Source organism: Camellia sinensis, chromosome 6 (genome assembly GCF_055761805.1).
Source record: "Camellia sinensis isolate YWXY chromosome 6, ASM5576180v1, whole genome shotgun sequence".
In the NCBI taxonomy this organism is placed as follows: domain Eukaryota; kingdom Viridiplantae; phylum Streptophyta; class Magnoliopsida; order Ericales; family Theaceae; genus Camellia; species Camellia sinensis.
The window spans coordinates 102,925,247-102,937,713 of NC_138966.1; the positions used below are offsets into that span (position 1 = coordinate 102,925,247).

A 12,467-nucleotide genomic window follows, 5' to 3' on the forward strand; every position below is an offset into this window, starting at 1 on the left:
ATGAAAAATAAAGGTTGTCTTCCTATTCTATAGCGATTTATCTGGTTATACCTCCAATTAAAACGTCAGGTGTGTTTATATATTTTTAAATTTGAAATTAAAACTATAGTAAATTTATGTAAGCATAATTGCTAATCACATTTTTTTACTTAATGTATAATTTTATATTGACTACATTTTTCACGTTTATTTTTTTAAGTATTTATATAGAAGTAAAAAAATGTCGTTAGAGATAAAATTTTCCTTAATTTAGTTATAAATTTTTGCCATATATTATTTTTAAATTTTGAATAAAAGCAAACATAAAATAATTAATTTAAGATATGCTACATTTGTTATATTTCTTTTTCTCTGTGTGAAAAAAAAAAAGAGCATTTGAAAATCACAATTCACATATATACAAATAATTATAAACACAACCCATGCATAGCACGGGTGATACACTAGTATTGATTATAGATGAGAGTATTGATGGGTATTTAAATCCCATCTTTTGCTTAAGGGTGTGAGCATCCAAATTTTCCGAAGGAAAGAAGTTATGGATGCTTCAAAGATGGATTTGGACAAGACTATGGACCAAGTTGGTTATGCAAAAATTGCCACCCACCCGGACCACACTGAGCTGGGTTCAGGTCCTGGTCGGTGATTCGTGATCCGTGAATCTTGGGACTTGGACTTGGGCTTGGGCTTGAGGCTTGCTGGACTGGATTAAGTGTGGGGGTTGGGTTGGGTTCTTGGCCATTCATCTTAATGTTTTTGGGCCAAACCAGATGTGTGGCTACAGGAATATACACAATACACATGTGTATAAAAGCTGGTAACTCTTTTATATTCATAATGGATTAAATCCATCAGTTTTGCAAAGTTTAATACTGCATTTGTGATGGGCCTTGATAGTAGGATCCTCTTTTTCTGTCACTCCATGTGTATAAAAGGACATCCCTCTCCTTCAGTTTTCCACCTCCCTAAATTCTTGCTATTCTTGCTCTCTAGTTTTTTCCAGTTTGGATAAATTACAAACACACCCCCTGAGGTTTACTTAAATTACAAATTATCCCCTGTGGTTCTAGAAATTACATTATGCCCTCTAAGGTTTCTAATTTCACAACAAATATGTCTTTTTATTAATAAATCATCAAGTTAATTAACAGTTTTTAATAATGTTAAAATTTTATTTCAATTAATAATTCAGATAATTTTATTATTATATAAGTAAACAGTTAGAAATTTCACTTTTTCAATTAATTCTATTAAATAAAAAATTCTAACAGGGAGGTATTTGTAATTTTCCAAACTACAAGGGGCAATTCATATTTTAAACAAATCTCAAGGAGTGTATTTGTAATTTACCCTTCCAATTTTATATTCTTCCTAGTGAGAAAGTATTACTTGAGTTTTGTTCGCTGAAACTACACCATAGGTACTGGGTTGTAGCTGGTCCAACCGTCGTATCTTGAGAGACATACGTCGAACAACCTCCAGCACCCCAATCGGTGAGGCGGCGAATTTGTTTTAAGAAAATTGTCTAGTGCAGGTTTCGATTTGCTTCCTTCTGCCATTTTATTTTATTATGTATTTTTGTTTCATCTACTTGTAATTTTTCAACATGTTTCTTATTCTGAAATTTAAAGTGTTAAATATGAATACATATGTATTATTTAACTACACAACTTTTATAACAATCTCCTCAACAATTCTTCCAAGCTAAATGATTCAAAACATAAATGAATGTCCACACTGAGGAGCACATCACCCCCTATTATGCCTAAGGCACACATATCTCATACTTGTCAACCGCAAGCTCAACGCGAACAACTATAACATTAGTATAAGAAAATACTTTCATAATGAGGAAATAAATAAATAACATAAGAAAAAGTATAATAATAGGGGGAAAAATAATTAATCTTTACTTTTGATAAGAATTGAAAAACTATACAATACTAATAAGTTGAACTAATCTAATTGATAAACTAGGGGCCTAGTGATTTTATAACAATCATTGGTGGTGTTTGGTAGAACTTATAAGCAGCTTATTTCAGCTTTTAACTTAATTTAAGCTAAAAATTTGTGTTTGGTTCAGCTTATTTGACCAACTCATAGCTTAAATAAAGCTAATTTTCAACTTATTTGAGAAGTTGGTCAGTGGATGCTTATCAATTTAGCTTAAGCGCGCAGCTGCTGTGTGGTGGGGTGAAATGACCTAAATGCCCCTCCTAATCTCCATTATTTATGAAAATGCCACTATATATGCCCGTTTGATGATCTCTCTTGCCCTAACTCTTGCCTCTCGCACTCTTCTTTCCTATTTTCCTCTCTTCTGGCAACCGAGAAGAAGCTCTACCAACATCCACGAAAACAGTCGTCGACCTCTCTAATCACAACAGATCGAGCTTATAGAACTGTCGTCTACCTCTCTAAAAGCAGTCGTCTCCCTGTTTTTTCGTTCATCTACACCGAAAAGGTAAGATTTCATAACTGTAATACATGTATGGACTCGATTAGGGTTTTGTTTTTGGTTATGTGAAATGGTGTCTTCTCTTTCTTCTTCACTCTATGATGAGGGTTGAAAACTCCCTTTTGACTGCGATTTGTTATTAGTTGAGGTGAACTGCAAACCCATGTTAAGGATTCGCTTTTGTTGGCTTCCATGAATGAGCTCGGCCTTTTATGTTTTGGTTGTGGAAGAAGTGAAATATCATTTTTAGGTGGTGAAAAATGTTCCTGATTAAATATTGCGATAATTATTTTGTGTGAGTTTTGCTTGTTGAATTTTTTTAATTATCAATCTTTAGAATTTTGAAAAGAAATTTGGGGATTTTCATGTTGAGATAATGAGAGCTTCTAGCTTCAAAATTAAATTATGTTTGTTAATTGTTTTTATTTTGTTACTTTTGTAATTTTAAATATTCTTTTTGTGCGTTGAAGAGAATTTAGTGAATGAACATGTTGATACTGGCCAATTTGTTTGAATTCCATTTCCTGGAGTTCGTAAAGAGTAAACCCACAATTTGGTCATACTAATGGGTATCTTTTTTTAATTAAATATTTTGATCTTTTTGAATGGATGATACTTGAAAATCTAGCTACAAATGTTGGTACATTTCTATATAGTTGTGCAATTTCTTTTCAGAATTTCCATGTAAGAAGGAATATTGAGGATTCACATGCAGATCCATATCTGTTCTACAGCAGCATTTCATTTGCATCCTATCCAGTCCTTCCTTTCACATTTCTATTTGCATTACAATCACAACAAATTGAGGACATCTGTTTCCCACTACAGATTTCAACTTTCTTTGTGTCTGAGTGCTTGTAGTCTTTCAATACAATTTACTCAGCCTTATATGCCAATTAGTACAATAATATCTTTGCTGCTATGTATTGGTATCTATTTAGCCTTGGAGATCTCTTCTTTGTGGCCTTTACCCATGTTCTTCATTGTTTACATCCTTATAGGTGTTGTTTACTATTGTGCATACTGATTTATCATTTTCTGAGGTGTTTTTAAACACTGCCAGTTAAAGCAAAAAACTCATTATGACAGGGTTTCTTTTAAGTTAACCTCACTACAATTTTTAAGTTCTTTGTTGTGCAAATTATACCTCAAATAACATTATGTGCAGAAATAAACAATCCAAACAACAAGAACAACTACAAGAAACTGATAAATATTATGAAGAATTTAGAAGTAAAAGGATTGTAATCTTCATTCGTATTGGAACTTGCCTAATTACTAAAAGTCATAGTTAAATCAATCAAAAAGCATGCCAGACGAATAAATGCATTCATCTACAAATGGAAGGGAAGATTTTAATAGATTTTAATCAAATAGATGGCTGGTATATCAATGAGCAGATTATGACTTCAATAGATTTTAATCAAATCTTCCAATAGATTTTAATCAACAAGAAGATTATGACTTCCTAAAACCTTAACCAAATGAGCCATACCATACATGGCTGGTATATCAATGAGCAGTTGATAGGTATTGAAGCTACATGTATGGTAAAAATAGCAACTCATAAACTAGCAAGATAGGTTGAATTGAATGCCAAAAACATAAATGAAAGGAAAAATGAGAGAATGAAAATAAAGAGTTCATCCACCAAAAAGATGAATAAATGCATTCATCTACAACCCATGGAATTATAAAACTACATAAAATCAAGATAGTAGATCTGACAGCTACAAGTAAGATCCAGAGAAGAATGAAACTACACTTACTAACATCTGGCAGATCTTTGAGGTATTACAGGAAAAATAATAATGAAAAAGAAAAAATGACTACTTTTTAAAGAATTTATTAGCAAGCATGCTCCAGTTAAACATAATGATAATGATTCAAAACTTCAACCAATTATGGATTGTGTTCTAGATTTCATTAAGAGACTTACATCTTCCTAATTAATGCAGAGGCATGTCATCCTCTAGTAACTATTCTTCCAGTGCTGAGACCTTGGATTTGAGGTATGAGGCTTTGAAATGTGATTGTGGTGTAAGAGCTGCCATGAGGGTTACCGAGTTTGAGAAGCCATCAAAAGGGAGACTGTATGCCATTTGTGAGAAGAAAAATTGTCAATTTTGGAGGTGGTGTACCCCAAAATCTGTGAGGATGGTAGGAAGGCAGAGGAACGAGACAAATCTTTATCAAAATCAAAACATCGAGACTGTAGGACTAAAAGTCAAGAATCAAATGCTTGAGCAATCGTTAACATTCATGAAGCAACTTGTTATGGTTTGGCTCACAATTTGTATTGTTCTGTTAGTTGTATTACTTTTCAAATGATTGTAGGTGGCTTTTAGACTATGTATTTTTGTGCTAAGTTGTGTACCCAATCAATGTTGATATGTCTATCCTACTTTCCATGTATGGTTATTTTGTACTAATCTTATGTTTTAATGCAAGCAATGATAAATGAGTATGTGTTAAAGAATTTTTTTTTCTTTCATAGAATGAGTACCTAAGAAGAAACACAATCTAAAAATAGGAAAAACAAAGGAAAATCCTCTCAAGTACCATCCGTTAAGGCTCATTGGGATGCAAAATCAAATGAAATTTTTATTAAGCTATGTGTTGAGCAAGTGAATGTTGGACACAGACCTAGTACACACTTAGATAGGGTCGGGTGGGAAAATGTAATAACTAAGTTTAAAAGTATAACTGGAAAAGCATACCAACGAATACAAATGAAAAACCAATGGGATGTGTTGAAAAAAGATTGGCTTTTGTGGAATAATCTATTAAGGGGTGAGACAAGCTTAGGCCGTGATACATTGACTGGAGCTATATCTGCATCTGATGAGTGATGGACCAAGAAATTAGAGGTAAGTGAATTGCTGAAGATGAACATATTGTATTTGTTTTTTTGTTTAAACAGACCAAATTTTGTTACTTGAAATTGTTAAACTTTCCTTTGTAATTGTTGCAGAGGTATCCCGATGCTACTAAATTTCACCGTATGCCATTGCAATTCGCTGAAAACTTAGACATACTATTCTCAAATACAGCTACTACAAGAGAATGGACATACACTCCTAGCTCAGGGGTTATGCCTCACACTGATGAGACTCTGGAGGAAATTCAGACCCCATATGATGCTAAATTTGATGATGATGCTGATTTGGAGGTAGTTCATCCTTCCGAGTTAAACAAAAAACGTCCATCAAACACTGATAGTTCATCAACCAAGAGCAAGACAAAGAAGAAATTTACTGATGTAGCTCTACTTAACAAGACACTTGATCGTATAGTCAATGTGGTTGAGTCATCTTCAACAACTTCAACACAGACCTCATCAAGATATCCTTTAATTGTAGAATGTTTGGCGAAGTTTGAAAGCATCCCTGGTGTGTCCCCGGATGATGAGCTGTATGTATGGGCTACCAAATTGTTCTTACGAGACAAGCGTCGTGAGTGCTTCATGACTCTTCCGATGAAAGAAGTTCAGTTGAGGTTTCTAAAGTTGGAGATTGAGATGGAGAAGACCACCATAGGTTATCGCGGCTAATTGTTTCTGAAGTTGGATGTTTCTGAATTTCGTAATTATTTCATGTTTAAGACTTTTATTATTACTTGTGGACTGTTGTGTTTGACTCATTTTTTTTTCTTTTATTAATATTTTGTTGGACTTTGATTAATATTGACTATTTTGGACTTTGATTAATTGACTATGTTGGACTTTTATTATTAATATTTGGATAGGTGGCATTTTCTCAATTGAATGGTAGGTGAATGGTTTACTGGTTGAATGTTAGTTGAATGGTTGAATGGTTGATTTCAATTTTGAATATGAATGGTATGTGAATGGTGACAACTTTTATATATATGTAGATGGTGTCTTGTATTTATTTGTTGTGCTGAATTTTCATCTCTTTTGTGCTGAATTTGTGGATGTTGCTATTGTTGTGCTGAATTTGGAGCTATTTCTGGTTTGAATTTCAATCTGTTGTTGTTGTATTGCTGTGTTCATTGCAGGTAAAATTTTAGGAAGTTAAATTTGCATGTTGTTGTTGGTTCTAATTTATATATCTTGCAAAAATGCTGACAAGTCAACTATTTAGTTTGCAAATTTTTATTCTGATTTTTTATCTTTTACTTGTTCTGTTTTTATACATTTTTGTTTTTGGAAGTTTAATTCTTCTTCTGTTATGGGGCGAGTTTGGTTTCCTCATTTTATTAATTAATTAATTTTTTTGAGCTCATATGGAAGGATTTGTGGAAGGGAATGCAATTAAAAAAATTGGGATTGGTCTTCTTTCATTTCAAAATTTGATATTAAAAAAAATATTTTATATTATTTTCACTCAAAATTTTCATACTGTCTAAATAAGAACTATCACTTGCCAACCACAATACTTGTTATAGTATTTATAAAAAAATACTTGTTTCTTTATTAGCACAGCAATTGTTCTTTCATAGTCCATGACTGGTGGACATTCTTGGATTCAAAGAGGTAAAAAATGTTTTGTGGAATGGAATTACTGTTTCTGTAACTATGGAACTGCTAAAATTATGGATCATAAAGGGGGTCTACAAGGGTACAAAAATATTAGAGTATTTGATAGCCGCTCACATTGTCTTTCTTTGCACAGTATATATGACTTTCTGTTTTGTAAACTTTGTGGGATTGTTTGGGTGATGGAATATGATGCAACCTGATTATGAAACTATCCATAGAGGCTGTAATATATCCATGTTGAATCTAGATTTAAGTATGAAAATAATTTGTATGGACTAAATTATTAAAATTGAAAATGAAATTTGAGTTAAACTATAAGAATAAAAGTTTAATTTATTCTTTAAAAATTTGATGTTTCTTAATTTTTCTTGAAGTCGTGATGATTTATATGCTAAATTTGGACTAAAATCTAATTACAAGAAAGTAAGGTCATTCTTGTAATAGTAACTAAGCCTTTAAATGGATAGGTATTTTGGAGATGAGTAACAGTGATGATGAATGGAATGATGATCACCATGATGAAGATACTAAAGATGAAGGCAGCACATTGCAAACCCAACAACATAATAATAATATCCTCTTAGCTACGGCGGCAACAGTTGTAGTGACATATGCGACAAATTATTTGATAAAAGAACCATGTAGGTCATCTAGTTTAACAGGGGGACGTGGATGGTAGAATTACAAGAAGGGAATCGAAGAAGAATATTTGAAAATTTTCGAATGGAAAGAGAGATATTTTATCAATTGTGTGATTTGTTACAGACAAAGTATGGTCTTAAAACTTGACGAAAAGTCTCGGTTCAGGAGCAGGTTGCAATATTTTTGTACATTGTTGGCGGTGATATTCGAAATAGAAATGTCCAAGAAAGATTTCAAATTTCTGGCAAGACTATTTCAAAATAGTTCAAGAAGGTGTTAAAAGTTGTTACAATAATGTCTATTGATTAGGTAAGGCCTCAATCGAGAAATGGTGTGCATCCATATATTCGAAGCAAGCGCAAATATTATCCTCATTTTAAGGTAAAAAAATTATTACAAGTGAAACTTGGGTGTTACATATAATAATGTTAGTAGGATATTTCTAATAATCTTCGACTAAAAATAATTTTATGAACTATTTTAATAGGATTGTATTGGAGCAATTGACGAAACACACATCAAAGCATATATATCTCCAGATAAGCAACCTCGTTTAATAGGTAGAAAGGGATATGCAACTCAAAACATAACGGCCGCATGTGACTTTGATATGTGTTTCACATTTTGCTTATCAAGATGGGAAGGAAGTGTACATGATACTCGAATCTTCTTGGATACAATTAGAAATCCTAGTTATAATTTTCCAAAACCACGAGGAGGTAACTGTTTTATATTTGATTACTATAGTAGATGCACCACACTCATATCTCCATATTTATTTTTATATTTATAATTGCTTACTTTAATTTAAATTTTTTTTTTTTAAATAGATGAGTTATATTTGATGGATGTTGGGCATCCAAACATGAAAGGATATCTTGCACCTTACAAGGGAGAGAGATACCATCTACCTCAATTTGACACATGGTCAACCCTCTCAAAATGCACAAGAAAAATTCAACCAAGCATATTCATCACTTAGAAGTGTAATAGAAAGAACGTTTAGGGTTTGGAAAGCAAGATGACCGATGATAAAAGATATCCCACCAAACTACAAGTGGCCGACCTAAGTCAAACTTGTTTGTGCAACAATGGCAATTCATAATTTCATCTGACGAAGTCAGTTTCGCGATATTGCATTTGACTCTTATGATAGATTCACGGATTATGTGCCTAATGAAGATGAAGGATTTTCGTCTCAACAAGCACGCCATGGAAATGTGTTGATTGTGATGACAATGAAATGGAAGTGAGGAGACATAATATTTATATGTCAATTTGCAGACGAAATTAGAAGATCTTTAAATATTTAGGAAGTTTTATTTTTATTGCCTTAATCGTAATTTATTGTATTTTTATTGCAATGACATTTTTTTGTTCTCTTGTCAACTCAATATATTAAAAAAAAAAAATTTGAGGTAATGTAAAAATGTACCAAGTTAGGTAATAATTAATCAACTTCCATTAATGAAATAACTTTTTCAAAATTTAAAGAGAAGAAAATGACAAAATTACAATTTTTCTGTTCATAAGGGCAAAATTGACAATTACACAACAAAAAGCTATTTTACAGCTTATTTATCAAACACTACTCTGCTGCTTAAATCTATAATCCAACAGCTATACTAAACAGGTTACCAGCTTATGCTCACATCTATAAGCTATAATCTGTTAAGTTATAATCTATAATCACTTCCCACAGCTCTACCAAACAGGGCCAATGTAGTGTGAGATTGCAGTTTCGATTCTTATGGTAAGAAATTTGATATCTTTTGTGATAATTATTTTCCTTTATTATAGAAGTTGTATAATGTAGTTATTTATTTATTTTTCAAATTTGAACCTGACTAGTGGTGGTGGTAGGGCGATTGGGCTTAGTGAAAATTTGTTTGATTCTAATTATCCAGTTTAACGTAATATAATGCTATTGTTGAATTATTTACTCTGCTTAATCTTCTCGTTTGTTTTTTGATTTAAATCCCAATTTCCTTATTCTTGCTTAAGTTATCCCTTGTTTTCCACTCTGTCAGTAGCCACCCACCTTTCGTCCCTTGTTTTCCACTCTGTCAGTAGCCACCTACCTTTCGTCCCAATCCAGAGTAAGTCCTTAGGTTTAGGCAATTGAAGAATATAGGAGTTCCCGGAAAGGGTATGAGTGAACACACCGTATGCGAAAACATGATAAGTTACAATTGAATTTTGGAATTGGATTTAACTTTATAAAATCATAATGAGTCGATTATTCAGAAGTAATTATTCAGTTAGCTCTAGGTCTACAACTCTTGCTCCTATACCTAGTACAAAACTAGTATTAAATGAAGAAGAACATGAATATTAAGATGTTCAAATTGATTTAGGATGGAATATCCCTAAAGTTAAAACTAAAGAAATTTATAAAACTAGTTTTTTACAATCTACCTTTAATGTTGATTTACAGGTCAAAACTGTTGAACAAGTTTATGCTTTAAGTAAACCAAAAAAAACCTGTCAGTTATTATCTAAAGATGCAATCAGAAAACATCTCAAAGCTGGTCATAATTTTATTCATCTAGGATCAATACAAGTAGGAATAAATCCATTAACTCAACAAGGTAAAAACACTTCAGTTTTATTATGTTTACGAGATGCCCGATTTATTAATTACAATGCTAGTGTAATGGGTATGATGGAATCAGGTCTCCATAAAGGTCCTGTCCATTTTAATTGTTTCCCTAATTTTACTTTAAGTGTACGTGATCCTCACATATTAAAAGCTTTAACATTAAATATCCCACTGTTTGGTGAATTTACTAATATGCTAGAAAGTGTTCATAATATTACTTTAATTTATCGAATTTATTACAAATGTATTAAAACCAATTTAAATGTTCAAGCCTTAACCAAAAGTCCAAAAGATAAAACTTTATTAATCCAAGGCAGTACTACTACAACTAATATTACTGTTCCAAAAATGATTCAATGGAAAGATATCAATCTTCCTGATGATTGGGTTACTGTCAATGAAAATTATTCCCAAAATCAACAATCTTCTGATAGTCAAGATATCTAACATATTCAGTAATTTACTGATGGTTCTGTTCATATTAGATTTAATAGAACTTATAGTCAATCTACTAGGCATAGTACATCCAGTCTACCCACAGAAACTTATGAGGATGAAATCTTCAATACCCCCTTTATTCACTAGGAAGGATAGAAAACTCCACCTTAATGAATCCACCTCTCAATCTCAACATACGCACAGTAAGATGAAAGGAATAGATAACACCCCTACTTCTCAAATTAGTAAACCAGTTTATTCTACTCATACTCACCATCAAGAAGAAGATACAGTTTCCCAAGATTCACCTACACAAATTGATTTTGAAGTTGTTCCTCCTATTAATCCACAACTATTAACTCTTAGTAAACCCTTTATTCTTGATTTAAATAGACTCCATGCTGAATACAAATCTAAAGCAAATAAGTCAAAACGTCATGATTATTATAAACAATATGATTTAAAACAACAATCCAAAATTACCAAAAAATGGTATAAGTTTATGATAGAAATCAATATTGAACTTAATTTCTTTGATTATTTAGAAAATTATTACCAACAAATAAATGTAATCACAAAAACTAAGTGGAAGACCTCCTCCAATACTGTTGTTTTAGCTAGTCATCCTCCATTAGAGAAAATTCTTATTGAACATAAAGGAACTATTGTCCCGGCTTCTCCCTTCAAACTTCCTGGTGATGAATCATCCGAGGTCAAAAAAGTCATTGAGCAAAATAATTATACCAATCAATGTTTAAAAACGATTGGTAAACAACTTGATCAGATTGAAACTTCTTTTGAAGAATATTCTACTAGTCATACTCCTGTCAGTAAACCTTTGGACAAACCTCTTATCAATCTTCCTAGTAATAGAAAATAATTAAGCCTCCGTTTGGGAAGTGGGTTGGCTTTTTGGCTTTTTTGGCTATTTTAGCTTGGGCTAAAAAGCTTGGTTTGGGAAGGGTTTTTTGGTTTTTTTTGTGAGAGAAGAGTGTAATGATTATGGATTGGATGTAATGTTTTGTTTGTTGTGGCTAAAATAGCCTATTTTGTCTTTTGTGGCTATTTTAGCCACAAACCAACTTGCCAAAACACTCAAGATCATACCACTATTGATGCTATTGAAAAAATATTTAGTCAATTATCTACCAGTAAAGAAACATCTGCATCTAACACTAAATGAATTACTGTCTTAACACAACAGCCTCCATTGGAATTTCGTACCCAGTCTGACACATCTAATGATAATGAGATTAATCATCTAGCACAACAATTTCAACATTTTCATCTTAATAAAATCACACATTCTAAAGTTAACCCTACCACCCTCACAAAAAATTGGTTCAATAAACCTACACCTCCTGATCTCCAATTTGAAGAGACTAATATTAGTAATCAATTTTCTGTTTCGACTAAAAAATTATATGAATGGAATATTGATGGTCTTAGTGAACATCAAATGCTTCTCAAACTCAATCATTTATCAATGGTTTCTAATAGTTATCTTAATAACTATCCTGATTATACTCAACCTGAAATAGTTCTTTTAATCACTACTAGATATACTGGTACCCTCAAATCTTGGTGGGATAAATATCTTACTCCCGATCAATGAGAATCAATTCAATATGCTGTTCAAATGAATAATGAGGGCTTTCCCATTTTTGATGAAGAAATAGGTTCCACTATACCTGGTGGTATTAATACTTTAATATATCCCATAGTCAAACATTTTATTGGAACACCTACTAATAATCATTCTCGTATTCATGATCAATTAAGCAATTTAACCTGTCCTACTCTAAATAATTTTCGATGGTATA

The 12,467-nt window shown here is 32.1% G+C and overlaps 1 long non-coding RNA gene across 2 annotated transcripts; it reads left to right on the plus strand.

Moving 5' to 3' along the window:
- The first annotated feature begins 6,364 nt into the window (after positions 1 to 6,364).
- LOC114306502 (uncharacterized) lies at positions 6,365 to 8,986 on the plus strand. Of its 2 annotated transcripts, none has more exons than XR_014331731.1 (3): positions 6,365 to 6,478; positions 7,430 to 8,323; positions 8,435 to 8,986. It is a non-coding gene; the product is annotated as an uncharacterized LOC114306502 (long non-coding RNA). The 2 variants fall into 2 exon arrangements; XR_003644708.2 differs by having other exon boundaries at positions 6,373 to 7,985; positions 8,092 to 8,323.
- Positions 8,987 to 12,467: the final 3,481 nt, after the last annotated feature.